This window comes from Onychomys torridus, chromosome 6 (assembly GCF_903995425.1).
Source record: "Onychomys torridus chromosome 6, mOncTor1.1, whole genome shotgun sequence".
Lineage (NCBI taxonomy): Eukaryota > Metazoa > Chordata > Mammalia > Rodentia > Cricetidae > Onychomys > Onychomys torridus.
The window spans coordinates 78,383,289-78,398,255 of record NC_050448.1 but is presented as its reverse complement, the minus strand read 5'-3'; the positions used below and the strand labels follow the sequence as shown (position 1 = coordinate 78,398,255).

At 44.3% G+C, this 14,967-nt stretch overlaps 1 protein-coding gene across 2 annotated transcripts in view; it reads left to right on the top strand.

Moving 5' to 3' along the window:
- The first annotated feature begins 2,491 nt into the window (after positions 1-2,491).
- The window catches only part of Hipk1 (homeodomain interacting protein kinase 1), a 51,157-nt gene continuing 38,681 nt past the window's right edge, over positions 2,492-14,967 (top strand). Inside the window, exon 1 of one of the 2 annotated variants that reach the window (XM_036189888.1) lies at positions 2,492-2,535. The gene's annotated coding sequence lies outside the window, so the exon portion shown is untranslated. Of the gene's footprint in view, positions 2,536-2,796; positions 2,939-14,967 lie in introns of those variants that run through there. The other variant, XM_036189887.1, reaches the window with a different exon arrangement.

The window sequence follows — 14,967 nt, the reverse complement described above, 5'->3', positions numbered from 1 at the left end:
CTTGAACTCCTGATCTTCCTGCCTCTGCTTCCCAAGGGCTGGGATTGCAGGCCTGTGCCATCAGGTCTGTCTGCAAGTGACCTCAGGCTCTACTCTGCCCTTCCAACTTCTAATAGCCCCATCCCCTTATTAGTCCTCTGATTAAGCCTCTAACAGCTCTTCATTAATTCCCAAAACCTGAGTCTGCCTGTTTGACTAAGCCGGTATCCAGCTGGGGGAGCTGAACCGCGAGCTAGTGCATATAGTCTGTGCTGTTTCATCTGGCAGTGCCTGGCACACAGGAGCTGCCCTGTAGAGACTTGTTGAATGGGTAACAGATGCACTAAACTTTGAAGCTTTGTTGACTAAAACATGCTCAGAGATGAGCTTCTCTGACTCCATTTTTCAAGTCATGTATATTTATATTCATTTTTCCTCACTAGATTGGAACTCTGGAAGGGAAAAGCCTGTATCTTATTCACCTTTCATCTGAACCAATGTCTTGGGAGTGTCTGCCGTGAAGCCGTTTGTTGGATGAATGAGCGAATGACATTAGCAAGGAAAAAATACTAGACTTTTAAAAGTCCCCTGAAGATCATAAAACAAACAAACAAACAAACAAACAAACAAAACAAAACAAAAAATCTAAGATGGGCTGTAGTGGCACAGACCTTTAATCCCAGCAAAGCAGATCTCGGTGAGTTCAAGGCCAGCCTGGTTTACATAGTTCCAGGATAGCCATGACTACACAGAGAATCTCTTCCTTGAAAAAAACAAAAAGCAAAAGCAAAACCAAACAAAAGTTCCCTGAAGAATGAGACTGACTGAGGAAGGGAGTTAAGAACAATGGAAATAGAGACTAATTTTTAAATTTTTTTTTTTTTTAAGAGACAGGGTTTCTCTGGGTAGCTTTGCGATTTTCCTGGAACTCACTCTATAGCTCAGGCTGGCCTCGAACTCAGAGATCCGCCTGGCTCTGCCTCCCGAGTGCTGGGATTAAAGGCTGTGCCGCTGCCGCCACCGCCCTGCCAGACTAATTATTATAACAAAGGTACAAATAAGCAGGCAGTTGATGGCGCCAAGTTAGACTTCAGGAGTCTGTCAGAGAAGGTGCTCTACTGGTAAAATTTGCGACGTTTTAAACACAAAAGGGACATAACATAAATTAGGAACCAGTCCTAGAGTTCTGCTGAAGTAGGGCAAAATATGCAATTCATGGTTAGATCCTGCTAAAAAGCAGGATCTGTTCAATTCCCGGCCTCAAGTTTCTTGGCTCACTAAGCAGGCTTGCTCATTCATTCTTGTCTTGATATTTCCAGGGCCAGGCCAATGTGAGGACTTTATGTTCTCTAAATAGTCAAGAAGGAAGTTTCTGTGAAAATAAGCAAACAAACCTGTCCTGTGGGACTGAATGCTTTTGCTAATCCTGGCTCTCCAGGGAAATGAACTTCTCTGCTCCAGTGTTAAGAAGAGAAACTCAAAGACTTTCCTTAAAAGGTATTATAGGATAGTCTAGAAAAATTTTGTGAGGTGAAGATCTAAAGAAATCAAGGTTGTATAATGAGTGAGGTCTGAGAAAAATAACGGATAGGAAGACTTCCTAGGTCTGCTCCTCTTGTCAGAGGACATGTAAATATCCATGGTGGTAGACAGTCTCTTCTTGGATTCAGACAGTTGCTGACTTTAGTACCTGTGAGATGGAACACATGAGTCCCCCCGGACCCTCCCCACCCTTAAAAAAAAAAATCAGCCGGCCTCGAACTCACGGAGATCCACCTGCTTCCGCCTCCTGAGTCCTGGGAATAAAGGCGTGCACCATCACACCCTACTCTCTTAAATACTAGTCTTTAAAAACGTTCCCCATTTTAGGAGTCAACATCTTACACAGCAGAAGGCATATCTGAAGTCCTACAGAATCTCTTGAGGCTGAGTTGGCAACTGTCTGCTAAGATAACCTAGTTTGCAGTGTCTATTTTCTTAGAACATTGTGCCAAGAGCGCTGTTTCCAGAGTCTCTGCCTTTCTACCTTCTGTGGAGGTAAGAAAATTTTTGTTTGTGGGGGTGCACTGAGGAGCTGAATTCGGAGTAGTGGTTTTCTTATTTCCTAACACACCGCAATGGGTGCGCTTCAGTACCGGGAGGCGTTCAAATCCCTATGCTGCTATGAAGTGCTCTACGCGGCAGCGAACAATTGAAGCCTAAAAAGTGAGATAATTCTTCATCCTCAGGGGCTTCTCGGGTAGTCAGTGTCTCCCCGCGCTGCCCAATCGCTGGGATGCGGGTGTGTGTGGTGTGTGTGTGTGTGTGTGTAGGGGGAATCACACTGGTTTGGGGTGATGTCACACTGGCTGAGATGACATCCAGCAGCGGGAAACCCGACAGCCACCGGACGCCGGCCGGTAAACCACCTCGGAGACTGCTGAGCGGAGGGGGGTGCGAGGGATCCGGTCCCCACACACGGTCCACGCTGGCTCCCCACGGAGGCCCACCCGCTCCCGCGGCCCACGGCTCGAAGCAATGATCCCAACCGGTCCGCTCCTCCGCACTTCCGCCTCAGTAGGTGTCATGGCGCTAGGTGGCTGAATGGTTCCGGCGAGGCGGGGCCGGCCGGATGAGGGCGGTCGCTCGGGGCTCCACTTGTCGAGTCTGGCGACAACGGCGGCTGCGGAGCGAAGGGCCGGGCCGTGGCCCCGGACGGCAGCGGGAGGCCGAGGCGGGAGCGCGCGGCGCTGAGGCGGCGGCGGCGGCGGGAAGGGGCCGGGCGGCGGGGCAGGCGGGAGGCTGGCGAGGCTCCGGCCGCGGGACGGGCGCGGGGACGGCTCCTGGGGGGCGGGGGCCGGGGCCCGGGCCGGCTCGTGCGGGGGGTATGATGACCCGGCGGCGGGGCCCCGGATCGCGTCTCCTCCGCCGCCTCCTCGCGGCGGCCCCGACTCGCGGCTGAGAACTACACACACCGGCGGTGAGTCAGGCCGGGCGAGGGGATGGGGCCGGACGCCCTGGGGTGGGCGCCCCGAGGTGGGGCCGAGCGGGCCGCGGACTCCCCTGGGCGGCCGGCTTGCACCCGGCGCCTCTTTTCGGCAGGCCCCGGCGCGGCCCTGGGCGCCGTGTCCCCCCCACTGCCTGGCCGCGAGCGGCGGGACGCGACGGTGTGCCCGGGGAAATGGGCAACTCCCCCTGCCTCCTGCCACTTCCCTCCCGGGCGTGCTGTTGTCCTCAGGTGACAGGGGCCCGTCGGGCATCTCCCCACCCTCCGGTTGCCCGCCCCGACCCCTGGCTGCGGTGGCAGGTTCCCTACGTTGAAGCTTGTGCGGGTGCATGTCACCCCGCTGCCTGTCGCGGTAGTTCGGGCATATTTGTGCCTTTGGGGACCGGGAAGCCGTGTCTAGAGGAAATCGTGATGGTCGGGTTGGTGTGGAAGCTTTCCTGTTTTCTTCGCTCCTGTTCTGGAATCGTTGAGTTTGTAATTCGTGACGGGGCTGAGGCTTTGTGGGGACCAGCCCACCTATATGTTTATCTTTTCAAGACAAAGCTAGAGGTCTTTTTCAAAAGAAACTTTTGCAGCTCGTCGTTACTTTCAAAATCCCCAAACAACAACAAAGCCCCCAAAAACGTTAAAGGAGAGGGTGGAAACAACCCAAAATTCTTGGGTAGGGCCCACACTATAACAGCTCTGTGGGGAAGAGTCCCCTTTGTGCTTGGCAACCGAGACCTGAAACTTGGTCTCCAGGAGCCTTGGTCTAACCTCCAGTTTGTTGTGGTGACGAACCATGAGCAATGGCCTGTGTGTTTATGCTGGGCGCGCTTTCTTTCCTGTTTGGGGATGGGAACTGGGACTGGAAGCGGGGGTGGGGTGGACAACCTCCCCCCCCCCCAGCCCCCCCACCCCCGCTCCAGTAAGTAAATCTTTTACGTAGCCGCTGACTCAGTTGTGGAGACTCATTATAAGATGCTCATTCTTGTCTATTTAGTGACACATTGGTAAGTCTCAGTAGTGTAGAGCAGCCACATACTAGTTTCAAGTGTAGACTCTGCTGCCCAGACCGCCCTTTATCTTGTTTCTTAGTAACTCTCATGAGAACAGCAGCATGGCTTCCTGCTCTAGATGAAGTGGGGTTAAATTAAGTGGCTGATGCCCTCAGCAAAACCTACAATTTTGCTCGTTTTGTGTAAAGCTATTTTTGATTCATGGTCTGTAAGGTTTTTTTCTTTTTTTCTTTTTTTTTGGTTAAGATTATAGAGAATGCAAACCACTGCCAGCTTTTTTTTTTTTTTTTTTTTTTCATTTAAAAGCCGAAAGCTTTCTGTAAAACAACTAAAAACCTAACAACTCATTTTATCTAATCCTTGTTATTCAGCTGGTTATTTTGGATATTTGCATGCAGTTTCCTTAGGAGTCGGTGTTACCATATGCTAAAGGCTTTAAAATACTCTTCTTGGCTTGAAGGATATTTTGGTAAAGTATTTGAGATTGAAGCCGGAGGCTTCTGACAAAACGGGTAAAGCATCTGACAAAAATGGTGACTGCGATCTTGTATGTGTCAGCTCTGGTTAGCTAGTAGTTTTCGATAGCCTCATGGACAGTTGATCACTGGACAGTTGTGTTTTACAGATTTTAGAGCAAGCTGATTAGTAATGAGATTTAAAATCAAACCAGATCTTCCTCCTGGAAAAAAAATAGGTCAAAGTTCACATTTCTCTGGAAAACAGGATTCTTTCCTTCTGTTTTTGTTTTTATAAGCACAGATCCACCAGTGGTTTGCTGGTAGAAATCAGTGAGCCAAACCTGCCTGTGGACTTCTTTTACTTGGAACTTGTGCAGCTTGTTAGTTATGTATTTAATTGGTCCTGTTGTAATTTGAATAATTTTGTAAGCCTGAGCGGCCTGCAGCCTGATCTGTCAACTTCCCTTTTCTTGACAGTGTGACAACAATCTATGTTTTGTTAGCCCTCTTCCCCAACTAGATCCTCTCCAGTTTCTTCCCTTACAAATCTTGCTGTTTTGCACACAAGTTATTAAGATCATTTTCCTGAACTCTTTCTTTTTTTGGTTTTTCCAGACAGGGTTTCTCTATGTAGCTTTGGAGCCTGTCCTGGAACTCACTCTGTAGACCAGGGTGGCCTCGAACTCACAGAGATCCGCCTGGCTCTGCCACCTGAGTGCTGGGATTAAAGGTGTGCGCCACCACCGCCCAGCTGAACTAACTCTTAATTTTTTGTTTTTTGTTTGTTACTAATGCCCTGTTGACCAGGCTGACTCCATACTCCAGAGCTTAAGGGATGGTCCTGAGTCAGTGTCACTGAAACTTTGTGGTGCCTAATGTGGGTCTATTTTTGGCTTTAATTTTACCTTGTCTTTTTTTTTTAAGTGTAGAAATTCAGGTGGTGTGTACATAATGTATTTCTGTAGTACATACTTGGTTACATTTATTTATTAAGTGTGTGTGTGGCTGAATAGGACAATTTGCATAAATTGGTTCTCTGCCATGTGGGTCCAGGGGATAGAACGCATGTTTTCAGGCTTAGCAGCAAGTGCCCCTACCCACTGAGCCATTTTGCTGGCCCGCTAGTACCTTTTATAGTTTCCTTTTCCTTTTTGGGTGCATATCACTTCAGCAGCCTTCTAAGGTTATTGAATAAAACATTGTATTTCTTTGAATTCTTTAAAGGCACCTGGTACCATGTTTTTCCTTGTTGCTTAATGAAAAGGAACCAGGAGACCTGAATTCTTTGCCAACATTTTGCTCATTAGCTCTCTGTAAAACTTACTTGACCTTTTTGAGTTTCTTTTTTTCCATATTAGAACTAGAGGATTTTAGAAAGACTCTTTTTCAAGTCTGTTAGCTATAAAAGTCCAGTACTTTTTTTTTCTTCTTCTACCTCTTCTCCAGTCAAATACATTTCCTTCCTCTACACAGTTCCTCATTTTCCATGTCCCTTGGATCCTGGCAAAAGTCGCCTCATTCTTCTTGAAAGAACCTCATCTACCTCCCATCTGCCAAACCATTGTTACCTTACTTGAACCCTGCTTCCTTTGGATCTTTGCTGACCGATTCCAACAGGCCTCCTTCACTTGGTATTATTTGTCTTTTAGAGTGATCTGTACTTGCCTAATTTGACTTTGCTGTTATGTTGGAAACTCTTCGTGCTATCATTTTTCCTTATTTCAAACTTTATAAACCTTGTCAACTCTTGCATACATAGTAAAAACAATGCACTTTGCTAACACAAAGGACCTACTTTTCTTTTGTTCTCTTATTATAGATTTGTTATGCAGACCCAGTCTAAGCAGGTATTGAAACTTGGGAAAACAGCCAGTTTACCAAAACATCAGAGCATTTTTGAAATGGCTGAAGGTACACAGAGTTGTAGATGCTGTCCTGGCAGCTAACACCACCTTTCCCACACCCTGTTTTGCAATACCAGTTGGGAAACTGGCTGTCATATACAGTCCCATATGAAAGAAGGAAGTACTGCCAAGGGGTGGCAAACTTGGATTCAAGTTTGTTCTTTAGGGTTTCAGGCTTACTTTTTTGCTTCAGTGTTACTATGCTTAGTACAGTAATATATTATTACAGACAGAAGACTATAATTTCTGTCCCATCATGTATTTCTCTAATTCAGTCAGAATAATTTCTGAGATTCCCCTACATTCATGTATGAAGCAGTAGTGTGATGTCTTTATAGTCAGTCATGCTAGGAAATGCTTGGCACATACTGTATGCCAGCCATTATAATGGAGGCTAGTGATAACAGAAAAGAAAGGAAAACTACTGTAATGTCTCACTACCCTACTAGTTAGAATCATCCTTATAGAATTTAAACTTGTCAGGGACAGCTCTCTTCCTCTGTGCTTCTGGGGATTAAGCTCAGATAGTCAGGCTTGTGCACCAAGTACTTTTATCTGCTCAGTTATGTCTCTGGACCACAAGTCAACTTTAAAATGTTTTGTTTCTTAGATTTATTTATTTTATGTATATCAATGTTTTGCTTGAATGTGTATGTGTACCATGTGTATGCCTAGTACCTGAGGAGATCAGAAGAGGGTCAGATCTACCGAACTGGAGTTGTATATGGTTGTGAGCCACCACCTGAGAGCTGGAACTTGTTGCAAGAGCAACAAGTGAGCCAACCATGGAACCAACTCTCGCCTCCCCCCATCCCCAGAGTTAACTTTTAAATAATTAAGTCTAAATGGCGATACTTAAATTCCAGAGTAGTCCACAAGTTAGGTGAACTAGCCCTACTTGCCTCCTTGGGTCCTACACTGGCTTCCTCCATTCTTCCATTCTGTCCACACAGAGTATCCCTATCTGTGTCCTAACTGTTCTTCCCTGTTGTTTAGATCTCAGTTTAATGCCAGCACCATACAAGGCTCTCCTTGACCGCCATCTCTATTCTATTTTGTTTTCTTCATAGTTATCACTAGTTCGTTCTCTCTCTCTCTCTCTCTCTCTCTCTCTCTCTCTCTCTCTCTCTCTCCTGTAGGGGTGCTATGGGAGAGAGAACAAACTATCCCCAGTTAAATGTAAACTAAGAGGTAAAAGGTCACATCCATCTTGAATAGCGCTTTGTCTCTTGTGTCTAGAACAGTTTCTGGTAGACAGGCAGCAGGTCCTCACTGTATGTTTGTTAAGGGACTAACTTAAATAAGTGCAACTGTAAAGAAAGTAGCAAATGTGCTGTGGGAGCATTTATCAGGAGTCTGACCTACTATAAAGTAGCCCTAGGGAAGACTTCTGAGTATTTTTGTTTGACTAAATAATCTAGTAGAAGGAAAAATGTTTGTTTTATATAACAGCCTAAAGTCAATGTTCTGTGTCCAAGTGGTGTTCTAGGTCTGTCACTGCTGCACAGTCACTCAAAGACCCATGCTTCTTCCATCTTGTTACTCTGCCATACTTGATGTTGTCTCAGGATAGAAGAAGCTTGGCTCTCTGAAAACCTACTTGCTCATTGTTCTCCACTGGTGAGGAAGACTGATCAACATAGTCTAGTATGTGCCCAATAAAGGAGAAAGTCGATTTTTTAAATACAAATCAACAAGCCCTAACATGCCAAAGTGATATTTAGGTGGGGCCTAGGATACGTAGATGTTAGGGAGAGAAAAGGCTAAGAAGGGAGATGACTCTCAGTTCAGAAAAGCACATTACAGGTGAAGGAACTTGAGCTGGAGAAGTCAAGGCCCACCCACTCAATGAAGCACCGAAACTTAGAGAGTCTCTGAGAAAAGAGTAGATAAAACAAATCTATAAAAGTAGCCATAGGCCAGACTCTGTAAGGTCTGGTAATAAAAATGTGAGCTTGGGGCTTTATCCTGAAGGTTTAGATGGGGGAGGTGGCAGATGTCTAATGTTTTTCCACATGTACTTTTTTTGTTGTTGTTGTTTTTGTTTTTTTCGAGACAGGGTTTCTCTGTGTAGCTTTGGGCCTTTCTTGGAACTCACTTGATAGCCCAGGCTGGCCTCGAACTCACAGAGATCCGCCTGCCTCTGCCTCCCAAGTGCTGGGATTAAAGGTGTGCGCCACCACCGCCTGGCCAGATGTACATTTTTAAAGCACCCTTCAGCTAGGGAGTGGAGAGTGAATTGGGAAAGTAAGCATGGACAGGGTACTTAAGAGTACAGTTTAGGGGAGACCAATAAGGCTGTTTAAGTAACTAGTGCAGGAGGGCTGGAGAAAACTGAATGGGGTAGAGAGATATTTAGGTTTCTGGCAAAAGAATTTTTTTCTCAAATTTTTATTTTACTTTTATGTGTGTAGGTGAATGAAACCTATGTACGCCCATGTAGAGACCAGGTTGATGGTGTGTTTATTAGTAGACATCTTATTTTTTGAGACTAGGTCATCTCTCACTGGAGTGCTCAAATTGGGCAAAGAGCTCCAGGGATCCACCAATTTCTGCCCCCTAGCACCAGCATGTACCCCAGCACCTCATATTTATGTGAGAGCTCCGGATCTGAACTCAGGTCCTCATGACTGCACTTTCCTTCCCGAGTCACCTCCCTAACCCCTGTCTTACTTTTACAAACCATGTATTATTGGGGAAGAATGCTTTCCGTCCATGCCTGGCCTGGCCGCCTGATGCTGATCCCTGGTGGTGGAAGGAGAGAGCTGATGCCACAGAGTTGTTTTCTGACCTCACCATCACATCATGCCATACACACTCACTAATAACAAAAACAATAAACAAAGCATGCTCTTACACATACCTGTCTAATCTGCTGATAAGAATGTGTGTCAGAGTGTATATTGGAGAATGTGTACTTCCCTGCATGTGCCAGCCAGGACAGATACCTGGGAGAAGAATCAGTATGAAGTATGTATTGGTTTTAGTTATTTAGGTCATCAGGTGTTAAACTGTGTCTGAGAAGAAAGATGACACTGAGAAAAAGCACAGATTTATTGTAGGTACATGGGAAGAAATGGAAGTTATGCACGCCTTTAATCCCAGCTCTTGGGAAGCAGAGGCAGGGGCATCTCTGAGTCTAGTTTGGTTTACAGAGCAAGTCTCAGGATAGCCAGGGCTACACAGTGAAACCTGTCTTCAAAGAAAAAAAAAAGGACCAAAGCTTTGAAAAATGATTACCTTGCCTGTGGTACCCACCATTCCATGCAGTGTTATAATTCTCTAGTTGTTGCAGGATCACATGCCTATAGTAATTGCAGTGTGGGGTACATGCCAGGGAGCAGAGATGCTTGCTTTTCAATAGCCATGTTTGAAAGCCTTTCATTACAGCAAGGCACGGTTCTCTTTTGAGTAGTAAATACAAGTACTAAACAGTCATTGCCTATTAGTCCTAGTTTGGGATTATTGCAGGGAGCAAATTTGTCATTATATCACTTTAAGTCATTGGAAAGTGAATTTTGGAATGAAAAACAAACCAACCAACCAACCAACCAAAAACCTTTGTTCATTGCTGGAGCCAAGAGATGAAATATTTCAGGAAGTTGGAAATAGTATTTGATTTTATTGGGAGCTATCTTCATTTACATTGAAAAGATTTGTGATTTGTTTAACAGAGCATTATATTACAGTAAAATACCCACAGTCATTAATTCTGTCCCATATTTTTGTTTGGGAAGTCTTGCCTAGAAAGTAATTGATCCCCATTGGTGGAAAGGCAGATTTGTGGGATGGTATCTGTACCTTTTTAAGCCTTATTTCAGAGTGGAGTATAAATAACAGTGTTGATTTCTCTAGGCCATTTTGATTCTGTTTTCTTCTCACCTTATTACTGAGGTCTGAGTGAGTGTCAGCCACATGAAGAATCCTGGTGCTAAACTATGTACCTGTGAGAAAGGTTAATGAAATTCTGCTTGTTTTTTTTCCCCTTGCATGGACTAGGTGTGTTTTTCTGAGTATGTTATATTCAAAATATCCTAGAACATGTTTTCTTTCCTTTCCCTTTTTTAGGGGGCACAATAGTGTTGAGTGAAAATTTGAAGTCATTAATATTTGTTATTTTGTTATAGGGTCAAACGTTGGCAATAACATCTGTTGGGGAATATTATTTTAAGGTGTTACTTTTATCTATGTTGCATTTGCTTAACTCTGTGAAGCTGTGTTACTGTGCCTGTCTGAAACACCTGATGGTCTAATAAAGAACTGAATGGCCAATAGCTAGACAGGAAAGGGATAGGCAGGGCTGCCAGGCAGAGAGAATGAATAGAAGGAGAACTCTGGGAGAAAAGGAGAAGTAGCCAGAGAAGGAGCAGGACTTCAGGGGCCAGCCACCCAGATATGCAACCAGCAACGGAGTAAGAAAGAAAGGTATACAAACATAGAGAAAGGTAAAAGCCCAGAGGCCAAAGATAGGTGGGATAATTTAAAGTTAAGGAAAGCTGGCTGGCAACAGGCCAAGCTAAGGCCAGGCTTTTATAACAAAGAATAAGCCTCCATGTGTTATTTTTTTGGTAGTTGGGTGGCGGCCCCCCAAAAGAGTAAAAGAGCAAAAACAGATCACAACAAACATCACTCTGGTAAATGTATTTTTAAAGACTGTCTAGTTATAAACACTATAAAAATATTGACCGAGAGTGGTGGTGCATGCCTGTAATTCCTGCACTTAGAAGGGAGAGGGAGGAGGAGAAGGAGTTCAAGGTCATCCTCAGCTACATAGTAAATTTGAGGCTAGCCTGGGCTCAGTAAGAAACTGTCTTTAAAAACTCAAACAATAGCCCTGCTGGGGAGGCAGAGCCAGGTGGATCTCTGTGAGTTCCAGGCCAGCCTGGGCTACAGAGTGAGTTCCAGGACAGGCGCAAAGGTACACAGAGAAACCCTGTCTCGGAAAAAACAAAACTCAAACAATAAACAAACAAGTATTTCATGAATTCTTTCCAATAATTACTTTATGACCTTGTCATTTTGTTTTATTTTGTTTTTTTCCAAAGCTGAGGACCGAACCCAGGGCTTTGTGCTTGCTAGGCAAGTGCTCTCTACCACTGAGCTAAATCCCTAACCCCTTGTTTTTGTTTATATGAGGTAGGGTCATAAAGACTAGGCTGGTCTCACACACTGTAACCAAGGCTGGCCTTCAGCTTCTGATCCTCCTGTTCCAACCATCTAAAGTGCTAGGATTACAAGTATGTACCACCACTGGCCCGTGATCCTCCACCCTTCTATAGCCGCTGCAAACTGTAAATTTTATATTAAAAATTGTCACTACTTTTAGTTACATTAGTACTGTGCTCCATGTTTTCGGATGAATTGTTAAATTTATATTCAATAAGGAAAACAAATTTGGAAGATTTATTTTTTAAGTTTGGCTCAATTTTATGATGGCAAGTAATACTTTGCATATATTTTAATAGGCAAATTTTGTAAAGGAACTACTTTGTTTCAGTTTTGTTTTGTTTGTTTTTTAGATTTTTTTAAAAAAGATTTATTTATTTTCTGTGCATTGGTGTTTTGCCTGCATGTCTGTCTGTGTGAGGGTGTCATATCCCCTGGAAGTGGAGTTACAGACAGTTGTGAGCCCCCATGTGGGTGCTGGGAATTGAACCCAGGTCCTCTGGAAGAATCATCAGTGCTCTTAACTATTGAGCCATCTCTCCAGCCCCAAGACTTTATTATATTCAGTTTTACATTGGTGATGTTGGTAGGCCAAAATGCTTTGTATATTCATGAGCAGCTCGTAAATTGAAGTGCACTGGCCTTAGCTTTTAATTTGTGCCCCGCCCCCAAGCTGAGGACCGACGCGCTTCTTTTTCCTCTTTGAGGTTCATATAAATTATGGAAATTCTTGCTTAAAGTAAATCCAAACCACATTTTAGAAATTGAAGGTTATAGCGGGGCAGTGGTGACACACGCCTTTAATCCCAGCACTCAGGAGGCAGAGGCAGGTGGATCTCTGTGAATTCAAGGCCAGCCTGGTCTACAGAGTGAAGTTCCAGGACAGCCAGGGCTGTTACACAGAGAAACCCTGACTTGAAAAGAAAAAAAAAAGTAATTGAAGGTTGAAGATACATTTCTTCTTTGCAGCTGACTACAGTGCAGATAGTTTTAAGCTATAATCAGGCACAAAGAAGTGCACACATTTTGCTCCCCTGCCTCTCTCCTTTATATGCAGTGCCTGGGATCAAATCAAAGGCCCTGTGCTAGGCAGACACTATCTCTGACTTCTGCTCCTGCCCCTACACAATGCTTTTTCATGTTTTGTAACATCCTTTGTCACGTTTCCTTCCTTTCTAATTGTATGTTTATTTCCTTATGACTCTTAAAACTGTACTATGTGAGTTGGAATGGAGACTTCACCCATATCTTAAGAACCATGCAATCAAAAGAGAAGGGTATGTAAAGAAAACAAAACCAAAGCCAAGCATTTGAAAATACTACAGTTTATATTAGAGAGTTGTAGATAATGCAGTTGGTAGGCAGGAGTCAAATTTTTCTTCCAGCAAATATTGTGTTTATATTACATTAACAGAATCTGGAAGGGCTGGGTGATAAAAGTGAGGAAGAAACAGATGGTACCTGTCCTCATGGAATTTATACTGTGGGCAGGGATGTGGCACTAAATAATTTAAAATTACAAGAGAAGAATGGCAAATTTATAGTGGAAGGCATAAAGGGATAGCTGTGGTGTGTGTGTGTGTGTGTGTGTGTGTGTGTGTGTGTGTGTGTGTAGGGAGAGAAGAGGCTTGTGTTAGGAGCCTGATGTTGAGAAAATGGAGTGGCCTTGCAGGAACTGAAGAGTTGAGTATGATGGCATGTCTCTAATCTATAATCTCCTTCCTTAGGATGATACTGAGGCAGGAGGAGACAGATCAAAGTGGGGGATGCTGGTCAGCAAGAACATTTTGAGTTTTTTTTGAGCGGTTTTGAGTCTGTGTACATGTTTGTGTTTGCTGGTACAGGGGTGGGTGGGTGTGTGTGTGTCTTAATTGCTCCCCATCTTATTCTTTTGAGACAGGGTCTCACTGAACTTGGAGCTTACTGATTCAGCTAGACTGGATGGCCAGCAAGCCTCAGGAATCCTGTCTCCCTTCCCAGTGTTGGGATTACAGATGCATACTGCTGTGCCTGGCTTGTTTTTGTGGGTGCAAGGGATCTTAATTCAGGTCCTCATGCTCACATGGCAAACACCTACTGATGGAGCCATCTTCCTAGCCCCTTGATGAAGCTTTTCTTTACCCCCATGTACTGAGGATTGAATCAGTGCCTTGCACATGTTAAGCAACACATGCTAAGCTAACACTCCACCATTGAGCTAGCTCCCTAGATCCTGCCACACCCACCTGCTCATTTTTTTGTTGTTCTTGTTGTTTTTCAGCTTTATTTTGAAACAGGGTCTCTCACTTAGTTACCCAGACTGGCCTTAAATTCAGCTGGCCTTCAACTTGTGATTCTCCCATCTCTCAGCCTCTTGAGTAGTTGGGATTAAATGCCTGTGCCACAAGACCTGTTTTGAAGGTCTTTAACTTTATAACCAAAGTAATGGAAAACTTCTGGGGGAAGTGGGAGGAGAGATGGTTAAGAAAAGAGAACAGTTACCTATCTAGCTTGCTGTTGAAAAGCAAAGATGTAAAAGTTCAAAGTCCTCCTCAGCTATGTAGAAAACTTGAGGACAGCTTGGATCCTAAAGGTCCTGTCTCAAAACCAAAGCCACAACAGAAAACAACCCCAACAACAAATAAAAGCAAAGAATCCCCTGAGTATGTTTAAGACAATTCTTTGGAGGTTGTTTGCGTTGTGAATTAGAATGGTAGAGAAAAATGGCTGATTTGAACTGTACTTAGGATACAGATCAGACAAGTAGTACTTTGTGAAGAAAGGGAGAGGGGTAAACCCAGATGATGAGAATGTGCCAGGAGCCACCACTTCACCTGTGTTAAATACTAAGTTCTCAGAACAGCTCCATGGGATGGCTATTGCTGTTACCATTTTATAGATGAGGAAGCTGAGGCTCATTGCTCCCTGATTTTTGGCGTGAGTCTGGGTGTTTGGTGCCATACCATAACTGTGATAGAAAATTGAAAGTGTACTGGAGGCTCGTAAAATTTAATTTTGGACATGTTGAATTTGAGGTGTCTGTCTTAGAATCAAGTGGACATTTGGATAAGATTTATAGATTTGGTGGGAGGGATAGAAGGAGGAGGAAGGAGAGAGAGGGATCTGGATTTGAGATAGAAATTTTTATTTTTGTTTTTTAAAGATAACTTACTGGGTTATAAAGAGGGCAAGTATAGAGCTAGGAAAGGAGTTTACTACTGTAAAGCCCCAAGGCCTCTGAAGGTCCAACCAGTGAGAAGAGAGCAGATATATGATGTGGCATGTGTTCTGTGTAAATGTTTGGGCTTTAGTCTTAGGAAAACATAGCTTTGAGTTTAGTCCTTGGCTTACTGAACTTCAGGCATCTGCGGGACATTCAGGACAGCGGACTGTTCTCACCTCTCTTCCCATGTCTGCCTTCTTCACATTTCCCTCTCCCTCTTTCCCTCCTCCTCCTTTCTCTCTTTCTCTCTGACTCATGTCACGGTGTAGTCCAG